This window comes from Oryctolagus cuniculus, chromosome 4, assembly GCF_964237555.1.
Source record: "Oryctolagus cuniculus chromosome 4, mOryCun1.1, whole genome shotgun sequence".
NCBI classification, from domain to species: domain Eukaryota; kingdom Metazoa; phylum Chordata; class Mammalia; order Lagomorpha; family Leporidae; genus Oryctolagus; species Oryctolagus cuniculus.
In genome coordinates this window covers 101,677,743-101,696,603 of record NC_091435.1, presented here as the reverse complement: position 1 = coordinate 101,696,603, position 18,861 = coordinate 101,677,743, and the positions used below count along the sequence as shown (strand labels likewise).

The following is an 18,861-nucleotide window of genomic DNA, read 5'->3' as shown; positions in this document are numbered from 1 at the left end:
GAATTACAAATAAGTATTTTGGTGCAAAAATCATTGAAAGTATGTATAGTTTTTTCGTAATATGAATTTTCATGAATTTTGAATGCTCTTATTATGTGTAAAACCTGTATTATTTAAACTGCAAGCTACTGCTGAAGCAAATTAAGAAGACATAAATAAATGAAGAAGCATTCATGCTTATGACAGAGAAATATTAGCAATGTAGAGATGCCGGTTCTGCCCAACTGAACCTACAGATTCTGTGCAATCTCAGATAAGAACGATGAAGGGTCTAGGATTTTACCCTACTTGCAAACTAAAAAGTTATCATATCACTGTTTCTTGGTTGCTGGCAGAAGACATAAGACTCCTGCTTAGAGATTAAGGAGTTATTCACAGTGACAGAAGCAGTCAGGGTTTCTTCATTTTTTGTTGCCAGTTACCTCAGCCCTGACATCTCCTGGTCACACAAAGACTATTAGATAACAAATAGACACAGTGCATTTTGTGTTATGAGATAAGAGAATCTGAAGCATTTCTGAGGGACACTGAACATGTACATCCTGTGTTCCAAGAAACACATTGTGGTTATCTTCTAAGCCTTTTTGAAAATCTGCCCTTTGTTCTAAATGGAGATAACATATGCCTAATCTACTGCAGTTGTTCACTATAGAATTATTCTTGAAAAAATAATTCAGAGGAAAGACAATAATGCTCCCACCCACACATTGCATGAAAAAAATATTGAGTGATGATTCCAGTCAAATTCACAGGAGGCAATTTTGTAGAAATTTCATTAGAAATTGACAAACATAATAAAAAGGGAAAAATAACTTAAAAACGTGAGAGTGGATAGTGTTTATCGTTTTATCATCATTGAGTGTACATTTCAATGGCATTAAGAACTGTGAAGCTGTTACCACTTTTGATATCCATAACTCTTTACATCTTGCAAAACTAAAACTTTGTACAAATTAAATAATAATCTCTTATTCTCCCTTTCTCTGCTCTCCCAAAAAGCACTCTACTACTTTTTGTTATGAATTTGACCACTCTGGATATCTGATATAAGTGATCATGCCACAAACATCCTTTTGTGACTGGCTTATTTCACTTAGCATATTGTCTTCAAGGGTCATACATACCACAGTATGTGTCCATAGTTTTATTTCTTTTAAACTTTTAATATTTCATCATACATGTAGAACTTAATTTGTTTATCCATTCATCCATCAATGGACACTTGAATTGCTTTCACCTTTTGGCTATTGTAAATAATGTTGCTATGAACTGCAATGTACAAATATCTGTTCAAGGTATTGCCATCAATTAATTTTTGTTTTGTTTTGCAAGTTTTATTTATTTATTTAAAAGTCAGAGTTTGAGAGAGACAAGTAGAAAGAAAGAAAGATCTTCCATCTGCTGGTTCACTGCCCAGGTGGCTGCAACAACCAGCACTGAGTCAGCGCAAAGCCAGGGCTCCATCTGGGTCTCCTACCTGGGCAACAGGTGCCCAAGTACTTGACCATCTTTCACTGCCATTCCCAGGCCATTATAATAGAGTTGGCTAGGAAGTGTAGCAGCCAGGACACAAAGTGGAGCCCATATGGAATTCCAACATCCCAGGTGGAGGCTTTACCATCTATGCCACAATACCGGCCTCTACTTATCTATCTATTTATTTATTAAAATCATTGACTTCAATTCTTTGGCATCTATAGCAAGGAGTGAAGTTGCTGGGTGATAATGTAATTCTGTTTTTAATTATTTGAGGAAACAGTAGACTGTTTTACATAGCAGTTATTATACATTCCCATTTTAGTGATAGAAAATTATGATTTTTTCACATCCTCATCAATACTAGTTATTTATTTATTTATTTATTGGTAATGAGCATAGTAATGACTTTGGGCTTACATTTTTCTCCTTTTCTTGCTTTCTTATGTTAAAATGTGAACTTGCTAGTTTGAGATTTTTCTTCATCTTTATAAACACTAAGAGCTATAAATTTTTCTCAGCACTGCTTTCACTGTATCCCATAAGTTTTGGTATATTGTGTGTTTTGATTTGTTTCAAGATGTTTTATAATTTCCCTTACATCTTCCTATTTAATTCATTGGTTGTTCAAGAATATGTTGTTAAACTTTGATATTTTTGTGTGTTCTCTGGTTTTTGTTCTGCTATTATTTTCTAATTTCACTGTTATGAAGAAAAAAGATACTTTTTAAAGTTTCGATATTTTTAAATTTATTAAGGCTTCTGACAACTATATAACCAGCCCTGGAGAGTGCTCCATGTACAGCTGAGACAAATGTGTATTTTGTTATTGCTGGATTGTATGTTCTGTATGTGCTTGTTGGGCTAATTGTTGTACTGTGCTGTTGGGTCCTCCATTTTCATTTCTCCATTGCTGAAAGTGCAGCTTCTGTTGATTTTGGAGTCTTTTACCTCTACCTTCATTTTCATTATGTTTTTGTTTTTAGGATTTATTTATTTATTTGACATTTGGAGTTCCAGAGAGAAAGGTAGAGACAGAGAGGTCTTCCATCCACTTGGTCAATCCTCAGATGGCTGAAAAGGTCAGCCCTGGCCAGGCCCAAAGCCAAGAGCCAGGAGTTCTCCCAGGTCTTGGACACAAACCAGTGCCCAAATCGAATGCCAGTATGGCAGGCAGTGACTTTGCTCACTGTGCCACAATGCAGGTCCCAATCACATTCATTTTTGAAGAGCAGTTTTCTGGATAGAAAATTATTAATTGACAGGGAATTTCCCCCTCTTTCAGTTTGTAATCTACTGTCTAAATGACATCTGGTCTGCAAGGTTTCTGCTGAAAAATCCACCCACAACCTTATTGAGAAGGTTTTGCCTTGCCTATGCTGAATCCCTTTCATCACGCTGCTTTCAAGACTGACATTGGCTTGTTACAGTTCTAAGTGGATTGCTGTGAATCACTGCAGATGTATCCTAACTTGGTTCATGTTGCGTTGCTTCTATTTGTTTTTTTCTCTCACATTTGGGAAGTGTTTGGCCAGTAGTTCTCCAAATAAGCTCTTTTCCCATTTCTCTCTCTTTTCTCTTTCTGAAATGCACATAATTCATATATTGGTGCACTTCATTTTAACCCACAAGCCCTTTAGGTTCTCTTCACTTTTCTTCATTATTTCTTTCTGCTTCTCATAATTAATCATTTCAGTTGACCCATCTTCAAGGTCAATGATTCTTTTTCTGTTGTGTTTGAATCTGCCATTGATCTCATCTAGTGAAAGTTTAAATTCAATTGTTCTATTTTTTAGGTTCCACAATTTTTGTTTGACTCTTTAAAATAATTCTCTTTGATGATATTGCAGTTTTGTCCACATACAATTTTACTGATTTCCTTTAGTTATTTGTGCTTTCCTTTCACTTTGAGAATATTTGAGTTTTTTTATTTTAAGTATTTGGCAAGTAAGTTAGAAATCTATGTATCTTTAGTGTTGGTTTCTGAATATTATTTTGTTCCTTTCAATAGGCACTGTGTCACTGTTTCTTTGTATGCTTTCTGATATTTTGTTGAATATAGACATTTGTGAAAGCCATCACCTGTGCAGTCTTTGCAGTCTGGCACGGTGAGAGGGAAAGCATTCCTTAACCAGCTGGATGTGAAAGCTTAGGATTTCCTCAGGCCTTTTCTGGGTATGAATTTTCTCTAGGCCTTTGCATGTGTGCTTCTTTCTGATTACTCCAAATACATGATTGTTTTTAAATCTCTTAATTTCGCTGAAAAATCTCTCCCTAGCTTCTCACTAGGGCCTTAACTTTTCTATTATAAACCTCTGCCTGCAATCTCTTTCACCAAGGTATCCACAGGTCTGTGATCTCCTGGAAAGTTTTCACAGACTATCATGCCCACCACTGCCTCTGTGGCTTCCAACCTGAAATCCAAACCACACTTTGGATCTCATCTGAGCTCTGCAATAAAATAATGCAGAAGCTACTAATCCTTTGGATGCCCCATGTAGACCAACACATTGCAATCAATTTTCACTTTTTTTCCAGGTCAACAGGGAAGAAACTGAGAATTGAGGTGCCTTCTTCCAACCGTATCATCCTGCACAAACATAATATTGATCAATAGGCACATCAAAAATGCTCAACATTATTACCCATCAGGTAAATACTGATTAAATCTGAAATGAGATACCACATTATCCTCAATCAAGTGACTAATATGACAAAGACTGTGTAGCAGTTTTATGGAGGAATTAAAATTTTCATACATTGCTCATGGGAGTATAAAATGATGCAACCTCTTTGGAAAATGATTATTACAAAAATCAAATTAAACATACTTACTATATTACACCATAGTTATTCTTCAAATAACTTCAAAGAAACGAAACATGTATTCACAGAAAAACTTATGAGTTGATGTTAATGTCAGGCCTATTTATAATATCCAAGCTCTAGAAACTAATCAAATGTCTGAATCCTACTACACAGACAGTAAGTAATTAATTATTTATAAGTGGAATAACATAAATACAACTCTAAGACATTTTACTGAGGAAAAGAAGTCAAACCCAATGTAAAGAAGAAAAAAACCACAGGTAATCTAATCTATAGCAATAGAAAGTAGATCAGTGGACTGTGACCAAGAGTGTGTGAGGATTACCTAAGTGAGGCATGCGGGAGTTTTGGTTATGATAGCAGGGCCCAGCATTGTGCAGGGTAAGGCACAGCTTGCAACACAGCCTTGCAATATTCTGGTCCTGACTGCTCTGCTTTTGATCCAGGTCCCTGCCAATGCACCTGGGAAAGCAGTGGATGAAGGCACAAGTACTTTGGTCCATGGCTCCCTTGTGGGAGACTTGGATTTTCAGTCTCTTGGCTTTGGCATTGGCCATTGCAGCCATTTGGTGAGTGAAATAGAAGATGGGAAAGCTGTCTTTATATCTTTTCTCTCCCTCTCTTCTGCCACTCATACAAATAGAGAAACAAATAATAAAAAAATGATGGAAATATTCCATACATTTTAATACATCGACATTTTAAGTGAGAGTATTTTGTTGTATGTAAGCTATATTAATTAAAAGCATATATAAAATTACCCATCTGATCTAAGGAAATATAAATTCTTTTACTAGTGGCCTCATTTGTTTAAAAGGTTTATTTGTGCTCTTCCTTCAGCTTTAGCTTCAACATCTGGCTCAAATTTATTTTATGGTAGAGAAGAATCCTGAAACTTTTACTCCCCACATGCTTGGGAACAGGCTACTTACCTGTGAAACTCTTTTAGGAGCATGTGTGGGGCAGAGCAATGCTCACACAAACACTCTCATCCTGAAGCTTAAACACAAACCTGAGACTTTCTTTTTTCCCCGATTTTTAAGCTCACTGTTCGCTTTTACATTTTCATGTCCTTCCATTTCATCAGTGAAATTTTCTAGGACCTAGTATTCTATTTAATATATTAGTCCTTCCTTCTGCTATTTGAATTTGCCATTAAAATCCATCTCAACTTTTTGGCTTTTATTTCTAGAATACTCATTTTAGTCTTCATAAAATAAATTATAGCTCAGCTGAAATTCCTTATCATGTCAAATATTTTATTAAACATATAATTAGGTATTTCAAAATCTATACCTGTTCACTCCATAGGTGGGTCACCTACATGTATGTTTTTAACAAAGTATATACAAATTATCAAAAAAGGGAATGTAATCTATAGAGGCAATAGATGAGTGGACAGCTGTGACCAATTGTGATGGAAGGAACTGAGTATACAGAAGCGTATGGGAATATGTTTTAGAACCATCTTGATGATGGCTCCATTGCTGTTAAACTTTGCCTTTAGTTCTTCACAATCATACACTTTTAAGCTGTTAATTTGATGTTAAATCTTTTGCGCCAAATATAACTTCATTACCACTTCATTCATTCATTGCAAAAATATTGAGAGCTTGGAATATGCCAGACATTTTGCTGGGATCTGGTCATAAATAGAGCTTCACCCTAGTAGATAGTGGACCTTTCTATTTCCCATAGTTCTCTGTGTTTTCAAACTGGATCACATTCTTTTATTTACATAGAACGCCATGTACTCAGTAGGCTGTATGCTCAAATATTCAAACTTTCCAAAAAATCAATTATAAATGCCATACCCTTGAAGAGTCCGTCCTGAGGTTTAAATAATCAGCCTCAGCTGAGTTCTCATGTCAAATTAACTGTCCCTCTACTATTGTTTATATAATCTTCCTTGAATTAGTAATGATGTATCTCATTTGACTAGATTTCAGACTCTTTGTGTATAAAAACTTTATCTTACTATCCCTTTTATGCACTCCAGTATTTAGAAAAGTGCCTAGATCCTAGCAGATAGGTACTATTAAGTAAATATATAAATATTTCATTGTACTATTTATAAAATCATGGTCTCTATTTTAATGTGTTCTACTTAACAAGTCACTATACTCTCTACTTACTTCTAATTACTGAGTTTGAGTCAGTTATAAACCCAGTATATCTAATTTCAGATTGCAGCTTGTATGATACTCATTGCTCACAAACCAAAAATCAAGCTTATTTGGGATTGTATACTAAATAAGTATAATTAGTTTCTTTGGGAGGGCATAATGACTTTCATGCATTAAAGCATGACTTAAAAATTTGGGTATTATATCTTATTGCTCAGAGGCATGATTTTTCCAATGTCTACAATTGGAGGCAGTATTTGCAATCATAGATGATAATTTCCAGAAATCTGACCTCCATAAAAATAGGGTATAATATTGTTAGAAAAAAAATCATTCCTTTTATAGAAAATGGCCATTCTAACACAAAATGTGTGTTCTCTCTGACAAATGAGTTTTGGTGTTCAGGACTCAGAACCAGACAGCTGTCACAGCACCACTGAGGATTCCTCTAAATTGCAGCAGATGGTGCTACTTATTTGGCCATCTAATGCTATTCTGAAGTATGAGTTGGCCAACTGTTGTGGTAGAGTTATGAAAATAGAAGATTTATTTAGAGCCAGAGGATGCAAGCACAAATGTTTTGAGATACAGAGTTTAAACTGATTTGGAAAAATTGTATCTAATAAATTTCTAGGACATATCCAAAGAGGGTGTGGTTATAAAACCCCATCTCTTACATGAAAGCATTCATAGAAAATGTAACTCTCTGGTCAGCTGTATTATAATCTCTTCCATGCTCTCTTCCCCTGAGAAGTGCACATAGTCATGGGAATCTTCACACATGCACACACAGTGTATTCCTAAAGATACTGTTACTAATCAGTCTGCAATTTAAATTTAACGCCTCTTAGGAGCCAGCTGGGTCACCTGTGACTGTTCTATAGAAATATGCACACCATGTGTTGGTGGTCTACATCAGAAATAAGAGCCTTTCTAAACTTTAAGGTCACAGCTGCAGTCTATTTCATTTTTATCAATGCACAACAATCTGAGATTTCTGATGCTGAGTTGTCCAGTCATGCCTTAGGTCAAATGATACAACAGCTGTGGATAATTCTTTATCAGAATCAAATCTACTTGATTAACACTCTGTTTGCCATTACCCAGAATACTAATTTGAAGTATTAATTTGAATATTAAGTAATAATAATAATTTTAAATCATTACCCTTTATGCATAGTGCCTTAGAAGGGCTCACAATAGCTATTACATAGAATACTTGCACATTGTAAGCTATTTTCATTAAGTCAATAAATTCTCATTACGTATATAGTGAAATTTTGCTTGAGAAAAAGGAACTTATTAAATTATTCAGGACAGCAATTTAAATTTGAAGTAAATAGGTATTATGCTAATATTATATATATATACTTATATATGGGTATGTACTATGCCATATATTAATATTGTGCTATAAGATAATCTACTATATATTATACACTAATATTATATAATTAAATAGTAATATTATGCATTACCCAAAAGGATACTACATAAAAAGTGAAAAATACATAGAATTATTACCAGGTTACTGTATTGGAGGTCCAACATATATAAGTGGTAAATGAATTACAAACATTAACTTGCAAATAAAAATGACAACCATAAATAAACCTAAATAAATAAATGGTACAATTTTGCTTAGTTTATTGAAAGTAAGTGAGACTAAAATGGAGAAAAAAGCTTTTAAAATGCAGAAATACTACTTACCCACAGAGAAAAGGAATGCATTCAAATTGCTCAAAATCAAAAACAAGCTAGAAATTAAAGCAGTGATAAATTAATAAATAAAATTTTCAATAAATTGAGAATTGTCCTACTCACATGCTGGTAAAAGCACTTTAAATAAAATCAGGGGAGGGAATCAGGCACAGAAGAGGTGTGGAGATGGTTCGTGGTCACAACATGCGAAGTGCCTTGGGAACAAGTGAGGCAAGGACAGACAAGTTCAGGCAGTGTGAATGTTTCTTCTTTGTGGGGGAAAATATCAAGACTCTCTCCACCAAATTACCTTTACCACAGGTTCTATGTTTGTGAAATACCAGTGAGAACATTTGGGGGGGATGTATCTTACATGCTGTTAGAACAGTAAGAACCAACACCTATCAACACAGTCCCTTCTCTGATATCCACTGCCCTATCTGACTCATTTTGTCCAGCTTAACTGTTTGCCCTTACTTGAGACTTATGACTTAAATTATTCAAAATTTTGCTAATTTCTTTTCATGGAAAAAAAATCTATTGCTGATTTGCTGTCTGGCTTGTTTGGCCCCCACCCATTTTCTACTCTTTACTCCTTTCATCCCTACTTAAATCATCACACAATAGGTCCAATACCCAATTTTCCACTTTCATTTCTATTTCTTATTTCCATTTTTATTTCAATTTCTTAAACTATGTGTTGTGTTCTGTATATTGCTTTGGATGTTGAGTGTTCCCCAAAGGCCCCTGTGTTAAAGATTTGGTCTTCAAAGTCATATGCTAATGGCACTAAGAAGATGGAAACTTAATCCAGTGATGGTGCCTGCAGCTGGGAATCAGTAAGACAGGGTGATTGTCTTACACAATGTGGATATCCTCCACTTCCAGGGTGGATCCTCAATCGTGGAATCCTGGCGACTTGACCGGGGCCACGTAGAGATAGAAACATGCCTGCTTCTGCTACACGACACTTTGCACTGCCTCAGGATTCTTGTCAGCAAGAACCTTGCCATCACATGCCAAACCACTGGGCCTGACTGAGCTTGGATTGTGAACCTCCAGAATGATAAGCCAAAACAAAACAAGCCTCTTTCCCTCATATGTAGCTTGTTTCAGGAAAGGAAATTACAGTAAAGAAAAGCTGACTAATAAACTATGCCTGTGTTATATTGCTTTCCAGATTATCTGGGGAAAGTGCTGTAGCTACAGATACAGCAATTGTAAAATCAGAATACAATCAGATAAAATTAATGAGCTAAATTAAGAGAATCTAGACTTAAATGATAAATATTTAATGAGTACTGAGAAATAATCTGTTTTAACACTTCACATACTTTAACTGTTTTAATTCTCCATCAACTCTTCAGGTAAAACAATCTCATTTTAGTAATAAGGAAAATGAAGGACAAAGAATATACCAACTAACACTCTACTGCAAGAAAACATCAGAGTTAGGATTTGAACCCTGGTAGTTTGTGGTCAGAAGTCACCTTATTGATCACTGCGTGTCAAGATATCTTCTTGAGAATTGAAAATAATTAAGGAAATTATAATTGTCCTATGAGAACAATATGCAAATTTATGATTAATAATTATAATTTTCTAAAGAACATCAATATATCATTAACACTAACATGCCTTTTTGTTCTCATCAAAAAATTAGATTCTAAGGGGGATGAGAGACTCAACTGATGTGTTTGTAGATCTCCAGATTTAGATTGAATTTAATTAGAGAATCTCTAACAGGTAGAATCTCAGAAAGTTTCCAAGGTTTTCACAAAATTGAGGTGCTTGTCCATTTTTCATCTGTATTCTCTAGTTTCACTTCTGTAAAAAACTTCAAACCCAGGCTGATACACACAGAAGTGAAATAATTTTTAGACAACTCAATCATATAGTAGCAATATTTGGTCATATCAAAGGAGCAGATGGTGGTGTGTGAATTATGAGTACACATAGTACAAAGTTGTGTCACATTGATGAGAACAGTAACAACAAAACACTGCAGTGAACTTGAGAGGTCAGGGTTTGGGGTTAGGGTTTACTAAACATAAATATTTTTATTTATATAAAGGGGACAGATTTCATGTATTTCATATATATACTCTAAGGAACTTAATGACACTCCCCACCCTATTGTCCTTCTCTCAATCCATTACCCCCAACTCCCCCTTCCTTTTTTTTCTTATTTTTATTATAATTTTTACAATGGCATACTTTCAAATTACTTTATAATCAGAAGCTTAAAGTACCACTAAATAAAGAATTCAACATGTAGAAAGAAGAAAAACCACTATTCCTTAGGAGGATAGACAAGTCTTCCAAGTTATAATCAAATCTCAAAATGATAATTTCACTCATATACTTTATATTTTTTGTTTCCTGTATATTACTTACCAAAAATCAGAGAAAACACAGCATTTGTCTTTTGGAGCTAGCTTATTTCATTAAGCATGATGTTTTCCAATTGCATCCATTTTGTTGCAAAAGAGAATTTCATTTGTTTTTATGACTGAATAGTATTCTGTCTTTATATAAAGTGAAATTTCTTTATTAAGTCATCAGTTGATAACTTAGCTATTGTGAGTTAGGCCGGTGTAAACATGGGGGTGCAGACAACTCTTTTGAATGCTGATTTAATTTCTTTTGGGTAAATTTCCAATAGTGGGATGGCTGGGTTATATGGTAGGTCTATTTTGAGATTCCTGAGGAATCTCTATACTGTTTTCTGTGATGGTTGTACTAGTTTACATTCCTGCCAGCAGTGTATTAGGGTACATTTTTCGATTTTGAGGTAATAGCCACTCAAATTGGAGTGAGGTGGTATCTCACTGTGGTTTTCATTTGCATTTTCCTGATGGATAGTTATCCTCAGCATCTTCTCATCTGCCTGTTAGCCATTTGTATTTAATCCTTTGAAAAATGCTTGTTAATATCCTTAACTCATACTTAACTAGATTATTTGCTTTGTTGTTAAGTTTTTTAGTTCCTTTTATATTCTGGATATTAATATTTTATCAGTTGTATAGTTTGCAAATGTTTTCTTCCATTCTATTTAATGCCACTTCCTTTGCTGAATGTTTCCTTTGCTGTGCAGAGGCTTCTTAGCTTGGTATAATCCTATTTCTAGTTTTCCTTTTATTGCCTGTGCTTCTGGGGTCTTATCCAAGAAGTCCTTGACTAGGCCAATGTCTTGCAGTTGTTTCTCTTTTCCCTCATGTTTTCCTCCAGTAATTTGGTGATTTAAGGTCTTAGATTTAGATCTTTGATGCATTGTGGTCTTTTTGAAATGGTTGATGGTCATCCAAGTCCCAATTCTGTGTTCAAGGCTCCGAGGGAAAGGCATGGAAGTAGAAGATGCCCATATCTGAGCTAAGCATGATATCAGTCCAACATTTCTGGAAAGCTGTGATAATGAAATGGGACCTGTGGGCAATGTATCCCCAAGGAAAAGTCCACAAGAATAAGACACCAATGAGAAACAAGAGGCAAGCCATCCTTGAGGTGGCACTGGTACATAAGCCCATGGAGTTGACAACTTTCTAGGGAAAATCAGAAGTTTTTTCATACACTCTAGTGGCACTGGTGATAATGGGTTTAATGCAGGTTTTGAAAATGATTGTGTTTTTGATGAATGCTACACCAGGTACTGGGTACCAATCTTACCACCAAGCTCATCACAGTCTTGCTCCCCTGGAGTGTGTTTGACAAGGACTGCAAAATGTTTCTCCAGTGGATGATTTTCCCAAACAGAATATGATGCCCCACGATCACAATGGGATTCTCTCAGTAAAGCAATGTAGGTATCCCAGGAGGTTTTCAACTAATTTGGTGATGTAATGAGCCTTGATATTTCCCTGAAGCTCAATCAGCATCCATTCTGCTAGTCCTGAGCCCCCATACTGGAAATAACAATTTTCACCATGAGCTTTCTGCCTTTAAAGGCAACTGAAACAAGCTCAAGTCTCTGGCACATGCAGCCCCCTTCTCCATTCGCCATTCTCCATTCTCCACTCACACTCTGTCACCTTTGTCACCCTCCTGTCTGAATCTTAATTGGAGAATTTAGGTCATTTACTTTTAGGGTTATTATTGATAAATAAAATTGGTCTTCACACTTTTCTGTAAATATGTCAATTGTTCGCTTTGCATTTCAAAGGTAATTTTACTGGTGCTGGTACTGTGGTGTGGCAAGTAAAGCCGCTACCTGCAGTGTTGGCATCCCATTTGGGCACCAGTTCGAGTCCCAGCTGCTCCACTTCTGATCCAACTCTCTGCTCTGTTCTAGGAAAGCAGTAGTAGATGATCCAAGTGCTTGGGCCCCTGCACCCACATGGGAGACCTGGAAGAAACTTCTGGCTCCTGGCATTGGATTGGCACAGTCCCAGCTGTAGCAGCCAATTGGGGAGTGAACCAGCAGGTGGAAGACCTTTCTCTCTCTCTCTCTCTCTCTCTCTCTCTGCCTCTACTTCTCTAACTCTTGCCTTCAAATAAATAAATAAATTTTTTTTTAAAAAAGGTAATTTTATTAGGAGGTTTTCTGCCTTCACATTCTTTCCTCATGCTGATTGTCTTTGTTTCTGTGTTAGCACATCCTTATGTATCATTTGTAGGGCTGACCTGATGGTGACAAATTCTTTCAGTTTCTGTTTGCTTTGGAAGGTCTTTATTTCACGTTCATTTATAAATGACAGCTTCACTAGGTACAGTATTCTGGGTTGACTTTTTAGTCCTATTTTAGGACTTGGACTATGTCTCTCCATTCTTTCTTAGGCTGCAGGATTTCTGGTAAGAAATCAGCTGTCAGTCTAATTGACAATGCTTTGAAGTTGATCTGGAATTTTTCTCTTGTACATTTTAGTATCTCTTATTTTTTTAAAAAAACTTTTATTTAAGAAATATAAATTTCTTAAGTACAACTTTAAGATTATAGTGGTTTCCCCCCATAACTACCCTCCCACCCACAAGCCATACCATCTCCTACTCCATCTCCCATCCCATTATTCATTAAGATTCATTTTTAATTATCTTTATATACAGAAGATCAACTTACTATATACTAAGTAAAGATTTCAACAGTTTGCACCCACACAGACACACAAAGTATAAAATACTGTTTGAATACTAGTTTTACCATTAATTCACATAGGATCTCTTCTTTTTTTTTTTACTTTTGAAAGTTTCACTATTTTGTGTCTTGGTTAAGATCTTTTCTGATTGTGTCTAATAGGAGTTCTTTGTGCTTCCTGTACTTGTATGTCTATATCTTCCTCCAAATTAGGGAAATTTCCTGCTATATTTTCACTGAATAGATCTTCTAATCCATTATATCTTTCCATACCTTCAGGTACCCCTAAGACATATATGCTTGGTAGTTTAATAGTATCCCATAAAACTCAAACACTATTTTCAATTTTTTTTAAGATATTTCCAGAGGTTTGTCTCTTAGCTTAGATATTCTTTCTTCCATCTCACTGAGCCTGTTGATAAAGCTTTCCACTACATTTTTTTTATTTTTCATATTGAAATGTTCATTTCTATTATTTCAGTTTGCTTTTGCTTTAATATATCTATCTCCTGGCAGAATTTCTTTGTCCTCGTCATGGATTTCTTAAACTCATGTATTTGCTTCTCTATATCTTTGAGTCATCTTATGATCATTGTTTTTCATTCCTTTTCATACATTTCATCAATCTCCTGATCCTCACATTCTAATTTCAGATATTTCAACTCATAACATAAAGACTTTGAGACAATTCCAATTTTCACATTTCTTTGGGGTGAGGAGCAATCTTAGAGATAAGACTGATAAGTATCATTGACTGGAAACTAACATTTTTTGGAATGGTTGAAAATCTATTATTACTTAATCTTTTAAGGTAAAGGTGTTTTGCAAGTTTGCTCGAATGTCCTGAAGTTGTTCTGGGGAGTCATCTCTTGTAGGAAGAACTTTTCTAGGATATACACTGGAAAGCATGTAAAGTCAGTAAAATATGTGGAGTGAATGAAGATGTTCCAATTTGATAGTAGATGAAAGTCTGAAAAACTATGATTATTTTCATGTTTTTATCTTATCTAGGTTCTCTGAGAAAATGTTGTTAACAACATGGATTAAAAAAATGAAGAGGAGCTGACAGTGTGGTTCTGTGGTTCTGGAAAACCAGCATGCTATTTGAGTGCCACTTTATGTCCCAGTTGCTCAACTTTTGATCCAGCTTCCTGCTAATGCACCTGGTAAAGCAATTTGCACTCCTGCCACCCACATATGAGACACAGATGGAGTTCCAGGCTCCTGGCTTCAGTCTGACCAAGCCCTGGCTGTTGTGTCTATTTGGAAAGTAAACCAGAAGATGGACAATATACCTCTCTGTGCATCTCTCCCTCTATCTCTGTAAATGTGTCTTTTAAATAAATAAATAAGTCTTTAAAAATGAATAACATTAAAAATACTGAGATGGAAATTTCTAGAAAAAATGTAAAGCTTTATTTCCTTGCACTTATATTTCATTAATAATAGAATAAAAACTGTGGAGCTATTTGTTTACAGGTTAAAAGGTTGTTGGAAACACCCAGGGATCTTCCGCATCTCTTCTCATAAAGAACTGTTTTCATTATAGAGAAAATTTCCTCTCCTCTTTCTGATAGTGAAGTTCCTGTATAAGTTCTGAAATCTACAGTTTTGTAGTACCACATGGAGAGTGAAGAACTCCCTTTTGCACATGTAGTTGACATATGCCCTCATTGTGTACCCCAATGGGGCAAAATATACCAAGGCTGAGATTGTGTTGTGAGTAAACAATTTGCCTATCCAGTTCCAGCAACTCGAATATATTAAAAAAATTGTAAATACTAAAAGGTAATCGGGAATTTTGTAAAAAATAATGCTCCAAGTTTGCATTAATTACTAGTGTGTATGTTCTATAAGAATGCCTCTTGGGGGGCCAGTGCTGTGGCACAGTAGATTAAAGTCCTGGTCTCCACTGTCAGTATCACAAATGGGTGCTAGTTCCAGTTCTGGCTGCTCCGCTTTGGATCCAGCTCTCTGCTGTGGCCTGGAAAAGCAGTGGAAAATGGCCCAAGTCCTAGGGTCCCTGAACCCATGTGGGAGACCTGGAAGAAGCTTCTGACTCCTGGCTTCAGATCAGCTCGGCTGCAGCCATTTCAGCCATTTGGGGAGTGAACCAGCAGATGGGAGACTCTCTCTGTCTATGTCTACCTCTCTCTGTAACTCTGCCTTTCAAATAAATAAAATATTTTTTTAAAAAAAAGAATGCCTAATATAATGAATACTTTCAGAATTGTTGGTACAAGACGTTAATGGGTATTGCGCAATTAAAATGACTGCACGGTTAAATACATTTGAGAAATACAGCATACTAGGTCTCTCTGTAGGCTACCAAGGTTGAGGTTTTGCAAACTTCTGTAATGAAGAAACATGATCAATATTTTTGGTGTGTTCACTTTTTATTTATTTTTTAAAAGATTTATTTTTATTATTTATATGAAAGAGTTACACAGAGAGAGAGAAGAGGCAGAGAGAGGAGAGGTCTTCCATCCGCTGGTTCATTGCCCAGATGGCCTCAATGGCCAGAGCTACGCCGATCCAAAGCCAGGAACCAGGAGCTTCCTCCAGGTCTCTCACATGAGTGCAGGGGCCCAAGGACTTGGGCCATCTTCTACTGCTTTTCCAGGCCATAGCAGAGAGCTGGATCAGAAGTGGAGCAGCTGGGATTCGAACCGGTGCCCATATGGGATTCTGGTACTGCAGGTCGCGGCTCTACTTGCTATGCCATAGCGCCAGCCCCAATTTTTTGTTTTTAATCTTTGATAGATTTCAAAAGACTAATGTTTTTGCACAGCATAATCTCTGTAAATTCTTGGTTTCACATCTGAGAAGTAAACTAAGTTGCTGCCCTCTTAATCAAGACTCTTCTTGACATCCTTGAAACTCAAAAGCCCCCTGTTCTGTGCTTCTTTGTTCCTTTTGAGCCTTATTCTTTAACAGTGGGTTCCAGCCGTGAAAGTCAGGTTACTAATTACTATTTTTAAGTGGGTTTTACAGGATTTACTACCAAGTTGGCCTAGTCAGTTTCAATCATGGGGAGACTGAATCAACATGTTCAATCTCAGTGTTTCCAAGTCAGGAACGCCATTGAAGAATGACCTCAGAGCATCTTTTTATCCTCAAATATGTCAGATGATACCCTGAAGTCTGTGCCATATTTTTAGTTTTACTTTCTGTCTAAATGCCCTGGGAGATAAACTAGTTAGTGTAACTTTTCTTTTATTACCCTTGATGTCTTGAAAGACTTCACTCCATTGACCTTCCAGAATGCAACTAGTATTTGAAAAAAGCAATGGTTTTCAATACTCACAGCAAATTAAAATTGCCCAGGCAGCTTCAAAAGTACCAAAGCCTGTGTCTGAAAACACAACAGTTGAAAGAGAAACTCTAAGAATCTAAGATTTCAAAGCTTTCCAGGTGATTGTAATGTGCAACCAGACTTAAGGACTGTGGGCACAAGGCAATGATTCTCAAACTTTAATGAATGTGGGTATTACCCACATGTGAATGCAAGTATCTGCAGAGCTTATTACTCCATAGGTCTGGGGTGGGATAAAAGCCTACTGTTGGGGCTGGCGCTGTCGTGTAGTGGGTAAATCCACCTCCTGCAGTGCCAGCATCTCATATGACCACCAGTTTGAGTCATTGCTACTCCACTTCTAATCCAGCTCTCTGCTATGTCCTGTGAAAGCGATAGAAGATGGTCCAAGTCCTTGGGGCCCTGCACCAGCATAGAAGACCAGAAAGAACCTCCAGGCTTAGCCTGGCCCAACTCCAGTTCTTGTGTCCAGTTAGGGAGTGAACTGGTGGATGGAAGACCTCCCTCTCTCTTTCTCTGTCTCTCTCTCTCTGCCTCTCTGTAACTCCACCTTTAAAATAATAAATAAATCTTTAAAAAGCCCACTGTTTCACCCAAATACTTAAGATGTCTCTGAACCTCTTCCCCAGTGACCACACCCTAAGATATAGGAACATAGAATAGACCAGCTACTCTGCCAGGCTTGTAGAGTTCATAAAGAATCCTACCTTCTCACATAGACAAGTCTAGTACCTGCTAACGCTAACCGATGGAGTAAATAAAGGGGAGAGTGATCCAACATGGGAAGTGAGATACTCAGCACTCATAGAATGGCAGATGTCCTAAATAGCACTCTGGCCTCAGAATCAGCCCTAAAGGCATTCCGATCTGGCTGAAAAGCTCATGAGAGTATTTCAGGCATGGAAAGCCAAGACACTCTGGCAAAAGATCTCTGCGGGTGAGATCCCAGTGGAAAGAACAGGTCATCAAAGAAGGAGGTACCTTTCTCTGAAGGGAGGAGAGAACCTCCACTTTGACTATGACCTTGTCTAAACAAGATAAGAGTCGGAGAACTCAGAGGGCTTCCATAGCCTTGGAAACTCATGACTGGAGCATAGGGAGATTACTGATGCCATAGACAGGAGTGTCAATTGGTAAAGTCAACAACAGGAGTCACTGTGCACTTACTCCTCATGTAGGATCTCTATCCTTAATGTGCTGTACATTGAGATTTAATGCTATAACGAGTACTCAAACAATATATTTCACTTTGTGTTTCTATGGGGGTGCAAACTGTTGAAATCCTTACTTAATGCATACTAAACTGATCCTCTGTAAAAAAAAAAAAAAGAAATTATCAACTCCCAACTTGACTCTCATTGGGATTAAACATGACAATAGGTCTGCTCTGATTTCATCATCATTTAAAAAAAATCATCTATTATTTTTCACTTTATGTTTCTGTGTGGGAGCAAACTGTTGAAATCCATACTTGATGTATACTAAGCTGATCTTCTGTATATTAAGATAATCAAAAATGAATCTTGATGTGAATGGAAGGGGAGAGGGAGTGGGAGGGGGGAGGGTTGTGGGTGGGAGGGACGGTATGGGGGGAAGCCACTGTAATCCATGAGTCGTACTTTGGAAATTTATATGCATTAAATAAAAGTTTAAAAAAAAAAAGAATCCTACCTTCTAGAAATCAGAAGGGTGATATTCCTTATATTCCAACTCCCTGTAGTCCACCTCATTTTGCAAATACAAAGGGTTTGAGTTAATTTATCAAAATGCTAACAGCACTATTTTGATCTATTTAGAATGCCTCTGGCTGACTAAAGATGTGAATAAGCAGTGTATTCTTCAGCAGGTGGATTCACTCCAAGAAGGAAATATCAGCTATTTTCTCAGTGTTCCTCAGTTCATAAATATGGTTTCTCAGGGCCGTTCCTCCACAGGATATAGGAAAGTCAGACATAAATAAATATGAATTTGTTTCAGAAAACATGGCTAAGCTTCTACTTTCGGTAATGGATGAGTATCTCCTAGAAAACCATGCTCATATAAATAACAACTATAAATTCTGAAAGGAATATGGAAAACAACTACCACAGGAACTGGAGAGAAAACAAAATCCTGAGTTATGGAGAACAGCCAGGATGTAGAAGAAAGAAATATTATGAAGTGAGTTTACCATTCTTTATGGTTTTCAGCCTTAAGGGCAGGCCAGTTAGTGTGTAACATGGCTAAAACCAGACAGAGATCCCAGAGGACTCACAGGGCTGAGTACAGGACACCTACAGGAACTAGAAAGTGAAGTGGGAAATCCTGCCAAGAAGAGAGCAAACAGAGATAGAGTTCTAATTCTG

At 36.6% G+C, this 18,861-nt stretch overlaps 1 pseudogene; it reads right to left on the bottom strand.

Annotated features, from left to right (window-relative positions):
- Positions 1-11,674: 11,674 nt before the first annotated feature.
- On the bottom strand, positions 11,675-12,057 carry LOC100343914 (chromosome transmission fidelity protein 8 homolog pseudogene; annotated as a pseudogene).
- Between the last annotated feature and the right edge of the window lie 6,804 nt (positions 12,058-18,861).